The 10,928-nt window shown below is 41.4% G+C and overlaps 1 pseudogene; it reads right to left on the reverse strand.

Annotated features, from left to right (window-relative positions):
* LOC126067358 (60S ribosomal protein L36-like) overlaps window positions 1–8,106 on the reverse strand; it is a 44,751-nt pseudogene extending 36,645 nt beyond the window's left edge.
* Window positions 8,107–10,928: the final 2,822 nt, after the last annotated feature.

Genomic DNA, 10,928 nt, shown 5'->3' on the forward strand with positions numbered 1-10,928 from the left:
CCACATTTATGAAGAAGCATGGATTGAGGCCTAAACCCTAGCTGTCTCCATCTGTTCTGAATACACCATATTTTCTTGCTTCCACCTCAACATGTAGAATGTGGAGATCTTCCACGGGGATAAGACAATGACAAACTTTTATTCATTTTCTTTTTTTTGCCATGACAAAGGGGGCAAAAAATCATCCAGGGCAAAGAGACTTTGACTAACAACCCAGCGCTCTCTTCATAATTTTTATTTGCACAGTTACGTTTTGTTTTTTGCCAAGGCCAATCATCAAAGAGAGGAGCCCGGGCAGCACAAGTGGTTTGTGATCAGCTGCTATCCCAAAGGTTGGAGGTTCAAACCCTCCCAGCAGCTGAACAGAAGAAAGGCCTGGAAAATGCTTCTGTAAAGTTTATAGCTAAGAAAACCCTAGGGAGCAGCTCTACTCCAAAACATGTGGGGTCACCATGAGCCGGGGGCCAACTCAACAGCAGCTAAGAATGATAATGAGATCATCAAAGAGAAAGTTAGAACTTAGTTTAGTTGTACTTACCGATTCTTTTTTTAATCAATTAATTGATTGGCCTTTTGCGCTGGAGAGCAAACAAGACAAGTGTATCATAAACAGGAGCTCTGGTGAGCAGACAGCAGAACCTGGTGCCTGACTAAGGTTGACTTCTCAGGTATGGTTTGAGGAACTTGTAAATTTTTGGTTATTTTTAACCTGTCTTTCATGAAAGCTGCCTAGAAAGAAAAAAGAATTCATCCAGTCCTGCTACATAAATGCCTTTTGGAGGTTTGTTAGGTACCTTTCCCTTTGACCAGGCAATATATGTTGGGGGAAAAGAAAAAAAAAAGAGACAACAATTTATTGATTTGAAGCTTGAAATCGTATCACCACTTTAAGGTGAGGGGGTCAAACCGAATGGGACTTGAGTTAACTGCAAGTCATTAGGAAACTTCCATTCTCCACAGTGTGATGGAGGCACAAACCTTGGCGTCTGAACCTGTAGCTCCAGTGAGGATTTGCTTTTATAATAAACATCCACTTGATATCTACAGAAAATAAAATTTCACAGCAATAATAATTCTACGTTATCATACACAGGTATGTTGTTGTTGCTGGGTGCCGTCCAGTCGGACCTGACTCATAGTGACCCTATGCGCAACAGAACGAAAGACTGCCCGGTCCTGCACCATCCTTAGGATCGTTGTCATGCTTGAGCCCATTGTTGCAGCCACTGTGTCAATCCACCTCGTTGAGGGTCTTCCTCTTTTCCACTGACCCTGTACTTTGCCAAGCATGATGCCCTTTTCCAGAGACTGATCCCTCCTGACAACATATCCAAAGTATGTAAGACGCGGTCTCGCCCTTCTTGCTTCTAAGGAGCATTCTGGTGCTTCTTAGGATCTATATGCAGGTATAGATCCTAGAATAATCTGTGAGCCTGAATTAGGTAAGTGGCTTTCATTTAAGTATTTTATACACACAGACACTAACACACATATATATATATATATATATATATATATATATATATATATATATATATATATATATATATATATATAAAGCCTATTGCCGTCGAGTTGATTCTGACTTATAGAGACCCTATAGGACACAGTAGAACTGCCTCCAAAGGGTTTCTAAGGAGTGGCTGGTGGATTTGAACTCCAAATCTTTGGTTAGCAGTGGAGCTGTTAACTACTGCTCCAGCAGGGCTCCATGTGCATTTTGTTGTGTGCCGTTAAGTCGATTCTGACTCACAGAGACCCTGTAGTACAAAGTGGGACTGCTCCATAAGGTTTCCAAGGCTGTAATCTTTATAGAAGCAGGTTGCCAGGTATTTTCTCCCACAGAGGTGCTAATGAGATTGAGCTGCCCACCTTTTGGTCATCAGCCAAGTGCTTAAGAATTGCACTACCATGGCTCTCTCTCTCTCTCTATGTGTTTGTATACACTGCGTGTGTGTCAAGGAAGTTTAAATTTAGAAAAAGACATTGCTTTGGGAGAGCAATTCATGTAGTCCAAGGTAAGGGTTTATGGTAGTGTTTCTTGTTTATCCTTTGGAATTGTTCTCTTTGGGCAAACATATTTATCTCTGTGCACCCTTTCTCTTCTGATCCCCAGAATAATTCCTTCTCACCCTTGCCCTGGGAGGATTACTGTTCTAAGCCTTTATGATGAGGCTTTCAACCATCTTCCCTATGAATCTTTGTAAAAAGCTAAGAGGTCTTTTCTGGGCAATTAGCCACATCTAATTTTCCAAATTATACATTTGGCTCTGATATGAATCTCTCTAAAGTTGGCGTGCTATTTGTTTATTTGGTTCTGAAACCGGGATAGAAAGGAGTCTCCTCTGTAGCAGGTGACACCATGAGAGCCACACCATGAGTGAATGTAGCTCAGAGAGGAGCCACTTCACTCGCAGGTCCTGCCAAGGCACTTTTCAAAACCTCTGGAAAATGGGAAGCTAGCTTTCTTCCTTTCTTCTTCATGCTCATCAGTATTCCCCCCACCCCTTAAAAAAATGTGAAATCAGAACTGGGCAAAATGTTTTTTCATGGAACCCTTACTGACATCAGTTGGTTTCATCTCAAAGCCACACATGGGCAGAACCATTTTGAAGACACATTTGTTTTCAGGATCCTTTAGCCTCCATTTGGAGGACACTTAGATAAAACTTCATCTCACCACCCAGCAAAATCATCAGAATCTGGGAAAATCTTTAAGCTCCTCTTTCCTCAAATTAATCGTTTACTTAGCTTTCATTGTCCAGTGTCCTGATCCTCCCAGTGACAATGAGTTTATCAGAGATTAATTAGATAAACTTATCCATGCTAATGAGGTAGTCAGCTAATCTATTACTCTTCCCCCATAAACCTTAAGTCAGTTCACACGTCCATGTTTCTAAGAGATCCTTAAGGAGTAACGTGCAAGAGTAGGCATTCCACCTGGTAGGTCATCTACAGGAGACACGAGGCTTTCAACACTTGGCCAGGGAAATTCTACCAGTGGCTGTCTCTCTGCCCAAAGATGACCAAGGACATGAGAAAGAGTTCACACCCTCTTGAGTGACTAACTGAAGATGGGGAAGATTTAACATATAGAGAGAACTTGATTTGTTTAGTGAATTCAAGATAATCTAGAGAGTTTACATAAAAAAAAAAAACACATCTGCTCCAAACTTGCTCCTCACTATCGTTGAAAATATCCCATCTTCTCATCACTCATGCTCAGAATCGCTCAGTCAATTCTAGTTCTAACTTTTGTATGCATCACTGCCTAGTTAAGTTCCAAATTCCTTGGAATGGGAACTAAGCACACTAAATGCCATGTCTCGAACAGAGTTTTCAATCTTGTCTTCTATTTGTACCTATTGTGTAGTCCCCTCACACACAGTCACTCCCACAGAAAAGTTCTCTGAATTGCCCTTGTAACTCTGGTTCTGCTCACTTTTTCCCTCTTTCAGGAATACCTTAACCCCCTCTGTCTTCTGAAGTCTTACTCATTATGTAAGGTCCACTTTAAATTTCATTTCCTTCATGAAGCTTTTGCCTGATCCCTTTGGGTAGAGACCCTCCCTCCATCAACTGCTCATTTCACATCCCTTGTTTAATTTTGCCTGGCATTCCACTGTTAGTTGGGCTGACAGTCTACCTACTCCATTACCTATTAGGAACAGAAACTGGGATCTGTTTATTTTTGTGCATATATTGTGTGTCTATTATACATGGTGACTTTTGATGAATAATTCTTAAATTCAGATCATCTAAATAACTTCTGTTAAACATCTAGAGCACATGTCTTTCTGTGTGTCATGTCATGAATTATACACATTGCATCACAAAGAAGAGCAAGATTAAAGAGACAATGATGAATTTAGAAACTGAAGGTTGCAAGAGTCCTAAAAGGCAGTAGGTTAGTAGAGTGTGCGCTAGGATGTCAAGGGGTATGGGCTATTCCATGGCTCTCCTACTATGGGACCTTAGAGAAGCCCATTTCCCGCTATGCCACAGCTTCATTTCTCTATGTGTAACTCTGGACAGTCTTCCTTAAGAACTCAACCAGACATGGATCTTGGGATACTTCCCAGGACCACCTGTAAACTAGCTACAGCTACATTGTGCTGTAAGAGGCAGCTTGACTAAATGAAGGAGCAGAGGCATCGCTGTGTCATGTTATTGCTGCCGTCTGGGTCTAAATATGGCAACAAAGTTTTAAAGGAGGAAATGTGTGTGGAGCAGGTCAGATATGGACCAACATTCTATACATAAGATCAAGCCCCTCTCTCACTCTCATCTCTTGAAATCAATATTGAAATTTGAGGGTGTCTGCAGATGGACAACTGGTAAAATACAACATTAATTTATTCATTTATTCACTTACTCATTCAAATACAGAGTTGAACAAATGATGACTAAATGTTGAGTAAATGCGTGATTGAGATTTGTTTTCAGTTCACTTTAAGGAGAATAAGAATAAATTGAAAATGTTTTAAAGAAACCAAGCATTTTTTGAAAACAATGTGAATGTTCCTTTCCTGATGATCTTAAAAATTCTAATGTCATGTTATAACTTTGGAAGGTGGCCTAGTAAAATAATATTCACCTAAAATATTCTTTACCTACTATGACATCTTCAAGGTGAGATAAGTGAGGGTTCAGGTAAAAAGCAAGGCCACAGAGTCTTGGAAAACCATACACAGTGATATATGGAGAAAAAGATGATTATTATAACACTGAGGTTGCTGGGAAGGCCAAGGAGAAAGATGAGCTACCAAAATAAAACAATGGGCTATTCTTCCTCTTCCATTTCCTGTGAGGACAGGGCAGGACACAGAAAGAGAGTGTGTCCATTTATACTTGTATAATTAAAAAAAATGGTAAAATATTTTTATCCTCTTTCACCATGTCATAATGTGCCGTAATTCATCATTGAAATTCTGCTACAAAATCAATATCACTGCAGAGGAGGTTTGTTTACTCTAAAATGTGCTATAAAAAAACACCACACTTTTGCTTGTGATTCCCCAACCCCACACTCCAAAAATCAAATTTCCTTCCATGTTTGGGAGGGGAATAGGAGGATGTAATCTATCAGTGTCAGCCTGTAATATGTCAATGTCAACTGAAAGATAATTGAATTTCTTGTGGGCTATGATTCTTATGGTTGACACTTAGAATCACGGAATGTTAGAGCCAGTATGGACCTTCAAATTCCTTACTCCAACTTCTTTATTTGGGAGACAGTGTGTCTTAGCAGTTATTGGATGGGATTTGACATTACATGGATCTGGGTTCAATTGCCAACAGTGCCCCATACTGTACGACTGCAGGCCAGTTGCTTCACTTGTCTGATGTTCAGTTAACTCTGCTGTAAAACAGTATTGCCACACACTTGGGACACTTCTAAGTTGGTTGCCTAAGATCCCAGTAGATCTATGGTCCTTCTCATCTCTAGCAACATATTAGGAGAGTTTTTAAAAAAATTCTGACTTCCAAATGCCAGATGGCAGGAGCATTAGGTACCTCTGGTGGGTAGGTCAGGCCTGTGGGGACAAAGGGATTTCCTGGTTAAGCACTTGTAAGACCATCCCTTGTTGGTGCTGCCGGTACCCCATTGCCTCTCAGTGGGGCAGAGGAATCTCAGGCTCTTGAGACAAGGAGACTTCCCAGCAAATGACTTGTATTTGCAAGATCCTTCTTGCTGGTGCACCCCGATCTCCTAATATCTCTGAGTGGGAGAGTGGAGTCTCAGACCCCCAGACACAAAGAGGCCTCCCAGATTCATGCTTGTTGTCAGGGATCCCCTTGCTGGTGCCCCCTGGTCTCCCAGTTGTCAAGGAAGAGAGTCTCTGGCCTGGTGGGGAAAAAGACTGTTTCCTGGCCTAGGCTACTTGTTGTTGGTAGGGGTTCCTATCGATTCACCTTGCTTTGTTGGAGGGACTCCTGCTCAGTCCGGTTGGACCACCTTCTGTTGCTCCGTAGGGGTCAGGGAAAACTGGGCCCTGATTACCTTCTTCTGCTGGGTGGGTGAGTGGGGGGTCTGCTGGGTCCCTAACCAGTCCACCTTCCTCTTTTCAAGTTTCAGAGTTTTTTTTTGGCTGCCCTGTGTATTATTTCTAGGATTTATAGTTGCATTTAGAGCTATATGTATTTGGAATCCCTGGGTGGTGCAAATGGTGAACGTGCTTGGCTGCTAGCTTAAAGGTTGGAGGTTCAAGGCCACCCAGAGATGCCTTGGAAGAAATATCTGGCAGTCTACTTCCAGGAAGTCAGCTACTGGAAACCCTGTGGAGCACAGTTCTACTCTGACCCACATGGGTCACCAGGAGTTGAAATTGACCCAATGACGATTGATTTCATAGTTGTATTTAGCAGAGAGGAGCAAGAAGAAATGAGTCCGTGCCATCTTGTCTGGACCAGAAAAGTCTCAGTATTTGCTGTATCATTTCAAAGGGAATAAAAAACATCCCTACCCTACTAATCTTTATGGATTCTTATAGCCTATATTAAAAGTTTCTTTCTAAATAGAATTAGTACTTTTTCTTTGGGTACGGGTTTTTTCACGTCTAAACAAAGAAACATAGCAAATAATTTTAAAGGCCTTTACAAATATTTGGTCACCAAACTTGGACATCAGATACATATCTAGTTTATTAAACTTCTCTTTCAATTCATACATCAGACGTGATGCCACTTCTGGGCAGAAGAAAAACAATTTCCAGCAGTGGTCTCCTACCCTTTTTCTCTGCAAGCTACAAATGCACAGATGAAGGACCTCACAGTCTACACGGAGTGAAAGGCAAACTGCCAGCTACACTGACAAAGCCCAGAAGCAGCGATAAACTGTGGTTCTATTTTGATCCCTTCTTTGTCATGGTGTCTCTAGTTGCCATTTCTGATCCTCCTCATCTCAGGACACCAGTTTCTTGTCAGGAAGAGCTCCAGGAAGTTGGTGTGCTTCATGAGAGAGGATCTGGACACAGTATTAAGTGTTAGGTGGAACCGTCTCAAGCTGGCTGCCTGACTGTCAGTCTGCTGCAGGATGTCAAGCCCCACACAGGTGAGGAGATGCAAGGCACCATGGGCTTCCAAGGGACTCAGCAAACTTTTGAGCCTAGGGTGAAGTTGGAATTTTCCTTCTTTTTAGAGCACATGGTTAAAGACCTAATTTTTTTTTTTTAAGTACCAGAATTTAATGAAAGTTTACATTGTTGTCACCATGTCTTTGTATTGCAGACAAAATGGTCCTTTTCCCTCCTGGATGCTTTTAAACAAACAAACAAACAAAAACTCATTGCCCATCAAGTCGATCCTGAATAGGACTTCCCCCATAGGGTTTCCAAGGAGCGGCTGGTGGATTCCAACTGCTGACCTTTTGGTTAGCAGCGGAGCACTTAACCATTCTACCAACTTTACCAAATGTTGGCCAGTATTCTAACCACTGTTCTAATATGCAGTGTAGACTGCTTAATAATTACAATTTTAGTGGTAGTAATAATGGTGATACTGTATTAAGAATTAAAAAAAAAGTTATCTTACTGTCAACTCCAAATTATGGCACCCCACGTGTGTCAGAGTAAAACCACGCACCATAGAGTTTTCAATGGCTGATTTTTCAGAAATAGATCTCCATGTCTTTCTTCTGAGGTGCATCTGGGTGGACTTGGACCTCTAACTTTTTGGCTAGTAGCTGAACTTTTTAACTGTTCCACCCAGGGACTTCCTATTAAGAACAGTCAGCATCTAATGAACACTTAGCTATTCGAATTTTTTTTTTCTCCCTATAAAGTCTTTATTACGCACAGGGGCTGGGGGCTTCTTAACAGCCACCTTCTTCGTGGTGGCTAGGACGTCGCTCAGGTCCTCTGCCTTCCTCTTGGTGTCAGTGCATGTCCCCACACTTTCCTTGATGAACTTGAGGCCCCACTTGTCCTTGGAGACTTTGAGCAGCTCAGCGGTGTCCCACTTGTGTGGGGCAAAGCCACATACCTCTTAGATCATGTACTACACAAGCCTGGCGTGGTGGTGAGGCTCCCACTGCAGCAGCGGCTGTGCCTCGGCTTGCTCACTGCTCATGGTCACGTTGCAGCCCTTGTTGAGGCCCACAGCCATGGGCAGTGCCGAGCCAGGGCTGCTGCTCTTCAATGGCTGCTGGGCAAAGGGGTCCAATTGCTTTTTATGGATAGACTCACTTCATCTGCCCAATAACCCAGTGAGGTGGCCATTACCTGTATGCCTATTTTACAAATTATGACACTGCAGCAAATATATTAATCAACTTGACCAAGGCCACATTGCTGGTAGGCAGAGGGGTTGGGATTCAAACTGAGGCAGTGTAGCTCCAGAACAGATGCTCTCAGTCGTAAAGGTGTAGCAGCTTGATGTTCCTGTCTGCTTTATCCTCTGTAAAATGAAGGAGTGGGACCACGTAACAAAAACAACAACACAACAATAAATAGAACAGCAACAACAAACCAAATCCGTTGCCATTGAGTTGATTCCGACTCATAGTGACCTTGCAGGACAGAGTACAGCTGCCCCATAGAGGTTCCAAGGAGTGCCTGGTGAATTCAAACTGCTGACTTTTGGTTAGCAGGTGTAGCTCTTAACCACTCCACCACCAGGGTTTCCAGAGCAGCAATAGCAAGTACAACTTACTGAGTGCTTATTATGGCTCACAGTCAGTGCCATTTAGTTGGCGTGTGTTTTTTCATATAACCCTTACCACAGCCTGTCATGGATGAACTCTTTTTATCCTTATTTTATAGCACTTCAGAAATGTCAGGTGACTTGCTGAATATCACACAGTGACTCATAATGACCCCATAGGACACAGTAGAACTGTCCCATAGAGTTTCCAAGGAGCAGTTAGTGGATTTGAACTGCCAAACTTTTGTTTAGCAGCTGGGCTCTTAACCACTTCACCACCAGTAAGTAAAATGGTGGTGCAAATGATTAAGCGCTCAGCTACTAACCAAAAGGTTGGGCGTCCGAAGTCACCATTTAGGAATACATTTCTGAAGATTGAAGCAGCATTACCTCCTGAGCCATTTAGCAGAAATGTTAGATAACCACAGATGCTGCTGTTAGTTGCCCGGTCCTTCGCCATTGGTATGCTAGATCATTGGTATGCTCAAATTCATTTTTTTCTCACTACATATTTTGAATGTCTTCCAACCTAGGTGGCTTATCTTCTAGTGCTGTATCAAACAATATTCTGTTGTGATCCATTAGATTTTCGTTGCCTAGTTTTTGCAATTAGACCACCAGGCCCTTCATCTTAGTCTATCTTAGTCTGGAAGCTCCGTTGAAACCTGTCTACCATGGGTGACCTTGCTGGTATTTGACATAACAGTGACATAGCTCCCAGCATCATAGAAACATATAAGCCACCGGGGTATAACAAACTGACAGATGGGTGGTGATAATCAAGCAGTGGCTGGTAAACTGCACTGAGTTTATTTGTTCTTATACAGCAGACTTATTTGTTAGGCTGACAACTTCATGGAAGTTAAGTTACACTTAACACTTATAAATTAATTTGTCTCTGAATCTCAATAAAGCCTTCAGAAAACCTTAGACAGCAATTAAAAAATGTGTATATACACTGTAAAGTTTCCCATCTAACCATTTAATTATATTCATAATGTTGTGCGACTACCACTACTATTTATCTCTAAAACTTTTTCATTGTTGTTATTGTTGTTGTTAGGTGCCATCGAGTCGGTTTTGACTCCTAGGACCCTGCGTACCACAGAATGAAACACTGCCCGGTCCTGTGCCATCCTTACAATCCTTGCTATGCTTGAGCCCATTGTTGCAGCCACTGTGTCAATCCGCTGACCCTGTACTTTACAAAGCATGATGTCCTCCAGGGACTGACCCCTCCTGACAACATGTCCAAAGTATGTAAGACGTAGTCTTGCCATCCTTGCTTCTAAGGAGCATTCTGGTTGCACTTCTTCCAAGACACATTTGTTCATTCTTTGGCAGTCCATGATATATTCAATATTCTTCACCAACACCACAATTCAGTTCTGTACCCACTTCTCTCTGCCCTCAGTCCCTGTTGACCACTAATCTGCTTTCTGTCTCTATGACTTTGCCTATTCTAGATATTTCATGTAAGTGGGATTATACAATATTTGTCCTTTTGTGTCTGGTTTAATTCACTTAGCAGAATGTTTTCAAGGTTTATCCTTCATCCATGTTTTTAGTGGCAGATGTTCCACCTTTATTTCTAGGGTATATTTTTTCTTGTAAGTAGTTCAAACTGGATTGTTACTTAACTCGAGGTTTGGAAGTAAAAGGGAAATTGATGTAAATTATAATATTAACCAAACAAATAAATATTTTCAAGTCCTTCTATTCTAATTTCCAAAAAAAGAATAGACATTTCAGGCTAATCAAATGAAAACCTGGTTCTTGCATTCCAAAGGGCAGCACAGTTAATAATCTGCCAAAGTAATTTTTGTTTTATTTGAATCCAAAAGAGTTTATCTTTGAAATTATATTTAAGTCAAGAAAACAGGTCCATAAGTTAGTATTTTATTAAAAAAAAAAGAAAAAAGGGTTTGTATGGCTGAAGAAATATGCAGTTTAAACTTAGCACAGGTCATATCTATGACCTACTTAACAAGGAGTTTGTTTTTAGGTATTCAGTATTAATTATATGAACCAATTCAGATATGAAACTTATTTTGTCCTCTGTAAGATTCCATTAAAAGTTGTGAGAAAATGAGCAAATTTTCAATTTTGGTACATTTTAGTCACACTGGGAATTTTGATCATGTATCACACTTTGACCCATTGCCGTGGGCCATGGAGTCCATTCCAACTCATGGCAACCCTAAAAAAAAACAAAAAACTGCTTTCGAGTTGATTCTGACTCATAGCACCCCTATAGTACAGAGTTGAGCTGCCCCTATAGGGTT

Source organism: Elephas maximus, chromosome 25 (genome assembly GCF_024166365.1).
Source record: "Elephas maximus indicus isolate mEleMax1 chromosome 25, mEleMax1 primary haplotype, whole genome shotgun sequence".
Taxonomy (NCBI): Eukaryota; Metazoa; Chordata; class Mammalia; order Proboscidea; family Elephantidae; genus Elephas; species Elephas maximus.